The 12488-nt window shown below is 47.2% G+C and overlaps 1 protein-coding gene across 1 annotated transcript in view; it reads left to right on the top strand.

Moving 5' to 3' along the window:
- Positions 1-12488, top strand: part of Tg (thyroglobulin) — a 216191-nt gene that overhangs the window by 171770 nt on the left and 31933 nt on the right. The window lies entirely within an intron of this gene.

The raw sequence follows: 12488 nt of genomic DNA on the forward strand, positions 1-12488 counted from the left end.
ATTAACTTCTTCTAGATGTATTAACTTCTAGATGTATTAACTTGCAAATTCTTTTCTTCAACAAAATCTACTCAGGGATTCATTGTTTGATCATTCAGGAGCTCCCTTGGGCTAAGCTGTGAGGGACAAGGGTGACTCGTGTTCCGCCCTCCAGGAGCTTAATGTGGGGTGAACACAGGCCAGCATGAACCACAAAGAGTAGCCTGGTGGCAGCTCTGGTGATCAGCGCAGGCAAAAGAAGGCAGTCAGCAGTGCTGCAGGGGGCCGAAGCTTCACAGAAAGGGCATTTGGGGAACTTGAACATGGGAGAAGCCCACCAAGGCTAGACATTCGATGCACCCACAGGAATGTTCTCTCTGCGTCTGCTCAATGCTGATTTATTGTGGGATGACTTCTGCTGCATCGCGTGTGGAGTTGGAAATGACTTTGGTGTCTGTCACTTCTCAGTAACCCTGCCTCTTGTGTGCTTGGCTCCCTGCTCATACCCAGTCAGGCCAGCGAATGAGTCCAGTCTCTGTCAGCTTCTGCTCCAGCCTTCAGAGCCCTCCCTGTCCTTGGCATATGCAGGGGCTCCTCACGCGGTCTCACTGTCTCCCTGATTCTTCAGCAAGTGTCCTCTGTCCCCTGCTGTCTGTCCATCTTTCTTCTGGGGCTGAGTCAGGTGGAAAGGCTCTGTCTCCCTTCACCCTCTCAAGAAAGCAGGGCCAGCCAATCCCACTCCTGTCCCCTACCCAAAGATGAGGGCTTCTTCAGCTAGCTGATAGCATGAGCCCTAGACTGGCCTATGCCGTGTGACATTAGGGAGAACCAGAGGTGGCAGAGGGATGCTGTACTGTCTGCCGTGCCTAGCCATCGCCATGGTGACACACGCCTGCCCAGGGGCAAGCAGACTGCTGGCCACATTCATCACAATCAACACAGCAGCAGCCATGGGTGGCGTCCTATCCTCTTTCCCTCAGCATCTTCTTGTTTCCTAGAGTGGTCATCACCCAACTTCTGGTCATGCATCTGGACAGCAAAAATAAGCTTCAAATAGGCTTCCCCAGTACATTCGTATTTAGTCACAAACACGAATGGCTCACACACCTAGGTGACTCTACTAATGTATACATTGCAAACATGAAAAACTAAAAAGGTAACAGTCTGACATAATGTTTATAAGGAAATAGAGCTCTTCTCCTGCGCTCCAGTGGACTGTCTTGGGTGCCCTTCGGGAGACTCTAACAGAAACATAAAGAAGATAGGAATGATTTCTGAAAATTAAGAATCTTAATAAGGGACCTTTAGCCATTCCATTTCATCTTCTCTTGGTCCCAGTACATGGTCTGTCTTTTGGGGACGGCACAGAGATCCTTTCCAGCTCTGCTTAAGAACAAAACCAAGGGCCAGGAGTTGTCATGAAAAAAGAAAGCAACCTGGACATGAGATTGAGAGCTTTGGGGCCTCGGGAGGGAATTTTTCAAGGGTGTCTCCTAATCCACCTCCCCCATCTTTCTGATGGCCTGACTTTTAAAAGCCATGCATACTGGGAAACGGAGCATATCTGCTTTGTCAGTGTGATACTGAGCACCAGTACCTTGAGGCACTAGAGAGGCAGAACAGGAGGGAGAGACTGAAGGAGCATGCTAGGAAAAGAAAAGAAAAAAAAAGAGAAAGAGAACGAGAAAAAGAAGCACAAACTCCTCCCCCTAGATTTCAAACTTTTAAGGCCTCTATTGTCCTTTCCAAGGGTCATCATCACAGAAGAACAACCTGGAGAGCTCCCGGAATTATCCCCATAGTAGAGTAGCTGGCAGCAGCAGGGCAGGCCTGTCCCAGGGATAGGGAAACAGCTGGCTGGAGCACCAGCGAAAGTGCCCCTGCCAGGCCGTGAACTTCCCAACATGGCCCTCCTTAACTCTCTCTGTTCTCACCCAGCATTTCCATCTCATAAACAATGATTCCAATGTACTTTCCCAGCCCTCTGTCAATGTACTTGAAGAGCACTGAAAGAGGTGCAGATCTGTAACACAATTCTTATAGTTTTTGTCACCCCCCCATTTCTCATTCTATGGTGCCTTAATACTTCTGTGAGATATGCATTTTTTCTGGTGACAAGATCTTGTTATTATCAAAAGAAGAGCAAGCTCAAAACTAGTCTTGGTGTAATTTAAATCACTGTCATCCAGTTAAAACCGACTGGACGGGGCTGAAATAATTGGGGGGAGCCCGCTGAGCCACAGCTAATTGCACCCAGCAATGGGCAGCTATGGAGGGAGCTGAGACAGGGCAGGCCCTGTTGCTTAGAAATAGCCCTGGGCACAACACAGTCTCCATCCCAAGCACCGTCTTTGGCCTGGGGTGTATTTTACTACTTTTTATTTTAGTTTGAGTAGCAATAAGATCATAAATAACTGGCATCTGTTGAGTGCTTTATGAGTTATAAAGTATTTCCAAATATGTTATTTCATTTAACTTTCATAAGAATCTTTGAAATATTGCTTGTGATTTTAATGACTGCTACTATTTATCCAAAACTTGGCACTTATGAGCACTGTCTGTGTTATCTCCTAAATCTATCTCAGCAAATGAAAGGTAAATATTCTTATCCTTACTTTACATTTGAGGAAATAGTGCATAGGGCTTTTAAGTAGCTTTCCTAAGAATACATAGCCAGTTAGAGAAGGTGTTAGACTTAACCCTGGCTGGTGGACATGACTACATACACATTTTACAGACAGTTAAATCAAGATCCAGACAAAAAAGCCATTGCCAAGTGGTCAATGCAGGATTCAATACGGTTTTTCTAACCCAGAACTCCGTGTTCTATTTTTCTACGTCTCTTTAGAATGGTAATAATGTATATTTGTTTTCTGCTAGCATATTTGAAGGGGGTGATGCTGGGAATGATGTGATGTAGATGCTAAGAGAGACATAGATGCAAGGATGCAGATACGTGCCTTAGTGCACGCCTATTTAGTACATGGAGATGCATCAGACCCGTAGCAAGAGGCTCCCAGGAGGATTCCACAGGGAAAGTTCGGGTCAGCTTGAGGGGTGAACACAGGGGCCGTCAGAGCTGTCCTTATTTGGGTGGGGGCTGGGTTCAGACCTGCAGATGAGGAAGTGGATGCCATAGGGGAAGTGCTAAGCCCATCTGCACCAGCAAGGCTAGGGGTGGGGTGGGGCGCCCAGGCTTAGGGAGGCAGTTACCAGGTAGGCCAGAGGCATGGGCTTTTATTCAGCTGCTCAAAAGACTTCGGGTTCTCAGGAGTCCCCAGTCTCCTTGCTGTCCAGGATGCTGGTCAGCAGCTGATGTCCTCTTCGGGGCAGGCTACTGTGAAACCATGCTCCCTATGGCTGTGGCCTACGGAACTTCCTGGGCTCCTGACTGGCTCCAGCACCACCCATCCACCTTACCAGCAGCTCCCTTGACCACTGCTTCTAGTGCGGTGCGTGGAAGGCCTCTCCAGGCCAGGTCCTGACTCCCTGGCCAACTTCCTCCCAGCTACCTCCTCCTCCAAATGCACTTGGTGTCAGGTAGCTTCCACCTCGCTGCTTGGCCCACTCTGCAGAGTCACCATCAGCTTCCCCACCAAGGCCTGGCTCCTTATGGCCCTGTCCTTACAGGTCCCTGTCAATCCTGTCCTCCACCCTCAAGGCCGCCCCTCCCCACCAGCACCTCAGAACTTTGTGAATACATGGCATTTTCCAGGACAGGTTTGGAGAGTCTTCTGCAGCTCAAGCGCCGGCCAGTGGCAGTAAGAAGGGAGGGAAAGAGGAGAGGAGGGAAGAAATGGAGAGAAGGGACCAGAAGGAAACCAGTGGACAGGCCCTGGCTTTTGTACCTCCTTAAGTCTTGATGGGTTCTATTCTCCTTTCGATTCTCCTGTCTTTCAGTTAGTTTTTCTTAAATAAGGCTGACAACCCAAGCTAACACCTGTGGGAAATGATCAACCAAACACCTCCTGGGGTGCAGAGAGGCAAGGCTTCAGTGCACGGGGCTGCTATGGAAACCCCTTGTCCTCTCTGTGCTCTGCCTTACCCGCTAGGAGGTGGACACATGAATGCAGATGTACTGCATAGTCCGGTCTGCCCAAGTGTATGATTACTGCTGATCTGCTTGTACATGAACCAAACCAGACCCTATACAGCAGGATTGGTGAAGTTCACTGATTTGCCCCACGCGACAGGGACAGTAAGGAACAGAGCAGCGACTGGGATGTAACTCGTCCTCATTTCTAAGTCTAGGTCCTTACCACTTGTCTTGAGGCACTGGAAATTATTTTTCAAAGTTTTCTTTTCCATTATGAACTTTTGAAAATCCTTATGATTGACATGTACTAATTTTACGTATTGATGCAGTGCAGTGTGATCTATCAGTAGGTGTGTACAGTGGGTTCTGATCCAACTGAGCAATTAGCATTTTCAGGTCCTTATTTTCTTTTTGTTTGGAGGAGCGAGCTCCTCTCTTCGTGGTTTGCCCAGTTTTGAAGAGAATGAAATGTAGAGAAGGTAGGCGGGGCCGGTGTGTGCCAGCACATAGCTGTCTTACTGTGGGGCCAAGAAAAACAGGTGGCACAGCAGCAGGGGAGCGCTCCCTGGGACCAGGCGTCCAGAGTCCCTTGCACAGGGCAGATCTTGGGATCCTCAAAACGAATCTGCAAGATGAGAGGTTTAAAGCTGGGGAAACTGAGGCTGATTTGTATGTCCAAAATTTACATCAGAGGCCTAATCCTACTGTCTCAGAATCTGCCTGTGTTTAGAGATAAGGCATTGAAAGAAGCAGTACGTTAAAATAAGGACATTGGAGTTGGTTCTCGCAATTTGATTGGTGACCTTGTAGGAAGAGGTATTAGGACACACAAGGAGGTCCCTGAGGCTCATGCCAGGAGAGCAGGGGAGGGAAGGGCTGGCAGGAAGTTTGCCACTGCAGGCATGGAGAGAGGCCTTAAAGGACAGCACCTTGGCTGGCCCCTGATCTCAGACTTCCAGGCTCCAGGACTGGCAAAATATATTTCTGTTATCAAGCCCCCTGGTTTGCGGCACGCTGTTATGGCTTTCCTAGAACACTAATACTTACTTTGTTTAAGCCAAAGATGAAGCTGCTCTTCACCCCACCCGAAGCAGCTGCCTGTGCCCACAGGCTATGAGGTCACCACTCCCTACAGTGTCAGGGTCTGCTCATCAAGGCTTCTTCCTGAGTTCTAGGTTTGCAATTATGTCTAAAGGGAAACAGACGCCCATGTGTATGTATGAGGTGTTTCTGGCAGCAGAGGGGAGGTGGAGGAGCCTGCATATTAAGCTTCCTCTGCAATAAAAGGGCAGCCGTCCCCTCGCCTATCACTCGTGGGTGTCACATTTAAAGCCTGACACCTCTGCCCGGGAAATGAGTAATTTTTAAGTGCCAAGCATTTGAATGGCTTCTGACAGCCAGAAGGTGATGGAAGCAATTAGACATCCCATGTGTGACAGATGGAGAAGGGCGTTTTGTGGAGTCTGCAGACCTGGAGGGAAACCGTGACAGGCGTGTACTCTGTTCTAAAGTGGCATGGCCAAGGCCAGGGCCTCCCCATTTCCAAGCAGAAAGAGTGCTGGGGAGGAAACCTGTGGAGGGCCTCCGGGGACCTAGGCACAGCCTCGCTCCTGCCATTCTCCACAGGCTCAGGGGCCTTTCCCGGCTAAGCTGCAGGGATAGTGATGTTGGCCAGAGAAGCCCAGAGGGAGGATGAGCACAAATCCTGTGCTGCTCAAGGAAGCTAAACAGTTCAGTGGCTTTGGGTACAGCCTGAGTCCAGCTCCCAACCAGTAGGTGATTTAGAGCAAATTGCTTATCCCCTCTGAGCCTCTGCCGGCCTTTAATAAAAAGGGCACCGTTGTCATGCCCTGGGTCAGAGGTCCGGAGAGCAGAAGTTGGGGTAGCTGTGAAGTGGGTGGAATACCCTGTGTGCCCACTGCTCAGTGGTTCCTGCTCTCTCTTCCCTTCATCTGCAGACAAAGCTGGCTTATGAGTGCAAATAAAATATACTGCATTTGAAAGTCACGCACAGAAAACTAGAGTACAGTTTTTAAAGTTTTTTTTTTTTTTTAAATGTGTCTATAGAATGCAACAGAAGACTTCTGGACCTTGTGTTAGCAAACATTTCTTAGATGAGAAACAAACAAAAGAAAAAAAGATACACTATACACCATCAGAATAAGAACTTCTGTTTTATAAAAGATGTCATCACAAAAGCAGGAGGACTGTTCACCAAATAGGGGAAAATAATTGCAGTCATGTACCAGATGAAGGGCTTGCATCAGGCAAACATAAGGGACACTAACAACTCAACAGCCAAAAGGCAAGTATCTTAAAAATAGCCAAAGATCTGAGTAGCTATTTCTCCAAAGAAGATGTAGAAGTGGCCCATAAATTAGCACATGGAATCTCAACAGAATTAGTCATTAGGGAAATGCAAGTGAAAACCACAATGAGATACTGCTACATCCCAGCCATGAGGGTTATCAACAAACAAAAACAAAAGTGAAACAAACAATGACAAGTATTGGTGAGGGAGTGGAGAAATGAAACAGGGGCACTCATGTGCTGATGTGGGAATATAAAATGGTGCCACCACTTTAGGAACGGTCTGGCAGCCTCTCAAAGGTTAATAGAATTACCTCATGACCTAGCAACTCCACTCCCCACCCCACCACCACTCTCACTTCCAGCCAGGGACACCACCAGTCTACTTTTTGTCACTATAGAGTCACCTGTTCTGGACATTTCATATAAATGGAATCATGTCATGATGCCTCTGTGCCTGGCTTCTTCTACTTAATCCATCCAAAGTACTCCATTCTTTTTTATCACTGAATAATATTCTACTATATAAATATACTGTCTTTTTTAACCTATTCATCAGCTTGACATTGGGTTGTTTCTGCTTATCAGCAATTATGAATAATGTTTCTATGAAAACTCAAATTATCATACAGGATAAAACACTCTTAGAAATGAGTAGGGAATAGCATAGAATGATTTACATAATCCATTGTTAGGTTAAAAAAAAAAGAGGCAGGCTCAAAAAATATGATTTCACTTATTTCCTATGCAAACATATATAATGCATATGCATTCATAAATATAGGTGCACACACACACACACACACACACACACACACACACATACACACACAGATGGGGCATGCCAAGAAACTAGCATTATTTAATAGTGCCTGTCTTTGATGGAGAGGATTAGATATAATTTTAATTTTCTTTGTTAGGCTCATCTGCATTTTCTGCGGTGGAATTTGTACTGCTATTTTTGCTTTAAAGCCTTCTTTTTAATCTAAATCAAGTGGTAGAAATACACACGTAGCAATACAGGTGACCCTTTTTATAGGGGGTAGGGAGGGTTACTATTGAGTCAGTCTCTCTCGCTCTCTCTGACACACAAAGACACAGATACACAGACACACGCTGCCACTTATAAAAGAGGAAGTGTTGTCTACTAGGTCCCCTTCAATTCCTACATGTCAGGTGTTCTCCTAAGGTCATGGATAACACCAGTGTATCTTTTAATATGGTTTAAATAAGCAAGAGGGAAATCTCAGCTTGGTTGCAAAGGACCCTGGTCAAGGGCTGAGCTATAACTTTGGGTTTCTCCACCAAATTCCAAGGCCTCCACCAAGGAAAGCCAAGAAAGGCTGATTCTTAGAAGAATGGAGATGTGATGCCCGCTGTCCATGAACTTGGGTTTCACTGCCACCCCTCTGGCTGAAGTTCTGCCCAAACTAAAGTACTATAATTCACATAAAGCTCATGCTTTAGGTATCAAGAAGTGATTCCAAGGTCGAAGATGTTCCAGAGAATACTGATATGAATTTGGATGAAAATCAGTTAGAGTCTCTCTGTGCTTTAGCTTACTGGAGTTCCCTCTCTGGGCTATCCTGGCTGCTAACAGCAACACCCAACTTCATTCTTTTCTTCCTGCCTTCCCTTTCTCCCTCCCTCCTTCTTTCCTTCCCTCTGTCCTCCATCTTTTTGTGTTCCAGGCCCTGTAAGGTGAGTGCTGGGTGCTGCTGACCCAGCTCCTATCTCCGGCACTGGTGTGGATGGTAAAGGACCGATGCCACCGCCTGTTGGCTCTGCTCATCCTCTAGGGATGTTCTCCCACCCTCTTTGTGTTCTTTCCATCATCTCCTGCCGTGAGAGTTCTCTCAAGTCCCACATCTTTCCTGCAGCCTCCCCCAGGTTACTATGGCACCTGCCTTCTTTGTGTTCTGAGTGAGAGGATGGCAGCACTTGATCCTGATGGCAAAGAGTCTCACCTTGAAATCACTCATATGTGTGGCCACCTGGACACAGTCCATATTTTCAGAAATCATCTACCTAACCTGAGCTTGGAGACATGGGCTTTTTTCTGACCCATGTGACCTGATATAAGATCATCAAAATAAATATTACAATGTTAACTCTCAGGTAACACATACTGATCAGTTCCAGTCCAGTAATAAACCAGCTAGAGCTGGTTAGGCTTCTTGAGGCCCAGTGGTCCAGCAGGGACCGGGAGTCTCACATCTGATCTCTTCTGGCCAGAAGTCATGAAGAGGAGCCCAGACCATGTGGCTTCAAGTTCTGTGTTCAGAGTATGTCCCTAGAGAGACAAAGTCCTTCCTATTTGATCCTCACTCCATGGTGAATGGCAGGAATTAAACCATAAGGGTGTGTGAGAACGTGCTTTGGCCAGTTGCGGTCCTACAGTGAGGTAGGTAGGCCACTCTGTGTCGGCTTCGTGCAAAGCTGCACAGAGATGTGAGGTAAGCTGGCCTCTGCAGTGGAGACCACAGGAATCTCATACCTGTCAGCCTGCGATGCACTGGTGGACTCAACTCAGTGCTGTCTTAGCCAAGACAATAAATAGACTGTGGAAAATAAGCCTATGGTTAACAATGTTCCCTGTGTTAATTACAATGAACTTATTGAGTGTTAATCCCACCTTGGGTATGTTGCGTCCATTACTTCACTTAACCTGCACATCTGTAACTGTGCAGAATGAGCATAACATCTGCTTTTACAGATTAGAAATCCAAGACTTAGGAGCCAAGGGCAACTGGTATCATGGCAGCAGGCAAAGCTGAAGTTGAAACCATACTGTGCCTCTTCCTTGAGCCAGGGTCTTTCCACTTGGCATTGGTCTGAAGTTCTCACAAGGACAGAGAGGGGCTGATGGCCACAGGCATGAGACTGACAGTGTGTAGTGGTTAGAGCAGACAGCTGTGGAGCCAGCAGCCACTCCTCTCCCCATCCAGCTGGGAGACTTTGGGCACATGGCTTGGTCACTGCCTGCAACCTGTCACCTGCAGATTTGAGATTCCTTTGGTCCCTACGTCTCTGGGAGGCTCTGAGAGTCAGAGGAACTTCTACATGCACGGCATTCACAGTGCCTAGTGCATGGTGAGTGCTGAGGCTCCTATTATCACCACGGTTATGTCTGTGTGTGGGTGCTACTGCAAAGCTCTGAGATGTTAACTCTGGCTCCCTTGAGTCACCCACCCGACGGCAGAACCATCAGGGTGGGCTTGAGACAGCAAGTTTGTCATAGAAACTTCAACTTTCTGTTGCTTTGCTTTTTGATATCTTCACAGCAGGTTTATGAAGGACAGGCATTGTTGAACTGTCCACAGCAGGATGGGTTGTGTGTGTGTGTGTGTGTGTGTGTGTGTGTGTGTTTCTGTGTCTGCATGTGTCTAAGTATGTATCTCTGCATCAGGGCTGCACAAGTGTGTCTAAGTGTCTTTGTGTCTCTGCCTATAAGTGTGCACTGTCTGTTCATGAGTGTATCTGCATTTGTGTCTGAGTGTCTGTGTGTGTCACTCCACCAGTGTCTGTGTGTCTGAGCATGTTCAAGTGTCTCATTATGTGTGTTTCTATGACTCTGTCTGTGTGTCTAAGTCACGTTCTGTGTTTGTGTATATGTGTTTGTATGTGAAAATGTGTGTGTGTGTGTCTGTGTATTTCAGAGTGTGTGTGTAAGTATGTATCTATTTGATATCCTCTGTGTGTGTCTGTCTGTGACAGTGTGTGTCTTTGCTTGTGATTATGTGTGTACCCTTGTATTTGTGTCTGTGTGTCTGAGTGTGCCGAGTATCTCTGTGTGTCTGTGTGTGAGTCTGCCTTTGCGTGTGCCTGTGTGTTCTTTGTGTACCCCTGCATCTGTGTCTTTGATGGGCACGTGTCTGGGTACTTCCGAGTCTGTCTGGCCATGTGTCTCACTATCTCTGCGTCAGTGTGTGGTGACTGGGGTCTCTGTCTGTGACTGGGCATCTCCACGTGTGCTTGGGTGGGCTGAGTCAGGTCTTAGTCTGAGTTGACAGTGGCTTTCTGAGGTCAAGGCAATGTTCAGAGACTCCAGGAAGGGAAAGCTGTGGTCAGCAATTGTGGTTTTGGCCCATGCTATTTTTAAAGTTAAAAAAACAACAAGAGGAAAGTCACTGCCACTTAATAGCCAGGTCAGAGTTAGATAAAACATAAGCCTGGCCTCGTGGGCCTGTGGTATGATTGGGTGACCTGAGAAGACCTCAGTGCCACCATGGCCTGCAAGGCCACATGAGCTGACAGGCCCTAATCACCACATCACCATGCACGGGACACCCGTGGTCAGCCCTGTTCGCCCCATCCTTCGTTACAACAGCCCTGTGAATATGGGTTCCTGTTCTCATTCAAGATGAGGAAATACAGGCTCTGAGATGGCTGCTGTCCCAGGGCACTCCATCAGAGTGACAGAGCTGGAGTCCTGACCTGTCCCTCTCCCTCAAAGCCCATGCTCTTTGCAAGACCCTGTTTAGCACTCTGCCTCCAAATACTTTGTCTTCTCTCAAGTGATCTAAAAGGAAGGCTTGCAGCTGCTGGCATGCATAACCGCCAATCTTCCATGAAGAAAGAGACCACCTTCAGAAAGATCGATTAGAACAAAACACTTTGAGAGGAAAGTTCTCCACCTATTTCACAATACCAGGGTAGCCCACGCCTTTAACCACTTCCTCACCCTATCAGGAGGCTTGGCTTTTTATAGCTCGTGAAATGTTGCAAACTTCAGGGGCCTGTCCTGAAATTCTCACATCCTCATGGCCTCTCTGTGGGTGAAGCTGGCGGCCCCTCCTGGTTGTCCTGCACTTGGCTATGTAGAGCAGGAACTGTGTGTTTAAAATCTAGAGCGCTCAGTATATGTGAGCAGTCACTGTAAGATGTGACCGAAAACCACAGTGCATGTTTAAATTTTCAAAAGTACATTACAGTAATAGACACATTGCCATGAATCCCCTTCAAAATAATCCACTACCAGTGGGAGCACACTTCTTCTCTTGTGCGTGACACATTCTGAATCTGTTCTGGGAGTCTTCTTTCATGAATGTCTTTAGTTGAGATATCATGGCTGCCTTGCTATGCCAAATCCATTCAAAATGTTTACCTTTGATTTTGAGTTTGGGCAGGAGCTAGAATTTTTACAGTGCCAGATCTGGTAAATAGGTGGATGAAGGAGCACCCTAATTTTTACCAGCCTGCCTTTCTGATGAATGGCAGCAGCATTCACCGTATTTTTTATCACACCTCATACAAGCCCTCGTGAAAGAGGACTTCCAGAACTGCTTTAGTAAGTAACAAGAATGATGGAACAAGAGTATTCAAAGCAGGACAGAGTATTTTGAGGGGTATTAGTGACAGCATGTCTTTCACTGTAATATTCTTTTTAAACTTAGCACACATTGTGTGTTTTGATCACACATCCTCTTTTTGTTGTGAACCTCCTGGTATATGTGAAGTACTTAATTCATAAGCATTGTCTCTGTCCTTTGTGAGCCTTCTTGTCTGGAAAGTGGGGTGATCTCTGCACATGCCTCAGGCTATGATTGTGGAGGTTACACAAGGTGCAGCAGACCAAGTTCCTGGGAGAGGCATCCTGCCAGCTGGTCGTGAGTGGTGCTGTGCAACCAGCTGCCCTTTTCAGGGACCAGAGGACTGAGGTCAGAGCAGCCTCTCCCTCAGTGCTCCAGGTGTGGAACCAGGCCCTCCCTCTTCACAGGGGGCCCCATGGCAGAGTATGCCTTGGAGCCTGGCTGTGTGCCCATGGGCTGCTGCCTGCCCCGATGCTTGGCCTTGTTCATACTACCGATGCCTTTAGTTTCACCTATATGTTTAGTTCCAGAATTTTAACATGGGAGCTATTACAGAAACTAACTCACACAGCCCGTGTGAGGATCAGATGTGCAAAATGGGACACTCAGGACTAAAGTTACCTCAGGTCTCCGTCCTTGGTAGTCACCCTTGCTCTATTTGTGGCAGTAGCACTAGCAATAGCAGTGCACCGTCCCACCATATTGTCCCTGATTCCTGCTCACTGGGAATTTCTGCCTGGAACCCTTCTCTTGGCAGAAATCTGGCCCTTTGCTTCATCCTTCCCTGGGCAGGAGACCCAATTCTACGGGTGGTTTCGACAGGTACCAGCTTCCTGAAACCCAGCTTCCCC

This window comes from Chinchilla lanigera, unplaced genomic scaffold (assembly GCF_000276665.1).
Source record: "Chinchilla lanigera isolate Chin_1 unplaced genomic scaffold, ChiLan1.0 scaffold00060, whole genome shotgun sequence".
Taxonomy (NCBI): domain Eukaryota; kingdom Metazoa; phylum Chordata; class Mammalia; order Rodentia; family Chinchillidae; genus Chinchilla; species Chinchilla lanigera.